Genomic DNA, 779 nt, shown 5'->3' on the forward strand with positions numbered 1-779 from the left:
TGCAGATACAGTTTAGGGGTTCCCACCTGCATGTCATGTAACAAATGCCCCCGTCGGGGTATTTACTCTCCTCGCTCTGCGGGTAATTCAATCAATCGCAGAGCGAGCAATCTCCGCGCAACGCAGATTCGTTAGAAAGGTTAATACAACAAAGGACGCGGGAGGATTCCGGGGGGGCGGGCCAACCGCTGAGCAGAAGACGTGTGATCGGGACATCGCCACCAATAATCATCAATATGGACGGATCCATCGATCCCTACACACTCTCTGCACGGCTGGGGGGGCTGAGGGGCCCCTCACATAGAAAAGGGGAAGGCACTCGGTGACCCGCTGAAAACGAGGTGCCCCCCCCTAGTTGAGAACCGAGGGATAACATGCGTCCGCCTGGCTCTGTATTGTATCCATGATGTCAGCGGTGACACCCGGCATGGGAAATGTAAGGATTGCCATTCCCGGTGTCATGCCTCTAGATCAGGGGGGCGTCAAACTCCATTGAATGGTGGGCCGCATCAACATTATGGTGGCCCTCATAGGGCCTGCAAGACGATATCAATCTATCTTTATCACCATCGCCCCTGCGTTCCATTATCACCTCATACCGAGATCCGAGAGTAGAAGTCCAGGAAATCCGGCCCCTGGGCGTTGAGTTTGACACGCGTGCTATAGAGAGCGAAGGGTGCAATGTCCTGCCTGCCACAGCAAAGCTACCATGAGAGCCACATATGGCCCCTGAGCAACTGGACTAGGACCCCCCCCCCCCCCCCCCCCCCCCCCCCACC

At 56.5% G+C, this 779-nt stretch overlaps 1 protein-coding gene across 1 annotated transcript in view; it reads right to left on the reverse strand.

Moving 5' to 3' along the window:
* The window catches only part of LOC108803359 (neurexin-3-like), a 30,712-nt gene that overhangs the window by 8,424 nt on the left and 21,509 nt on the right, over nucleotides 1-779 (reverse strand). The gene's annotated exons all lie outside the window — the stretch shown is intronic.

The sequence above is a fragment of the Nanorana parkeri genome, unplaced genomic scaffold, assembly GCF_000935625.1.
Source record: "Nanorana parkeri isolate BGI_ZX_2015 unplaced genomic scaffold, ASM93562v1 scaffold3636, whole genome shotgun sequence".
Classification (NCBI taxonomy): domain Eukaryota; kingdom Metazoa; phylum Chordata; class Amphibia; order Anura; family Dicroglossidae; genus Nanorana; species Nanorana parkeri.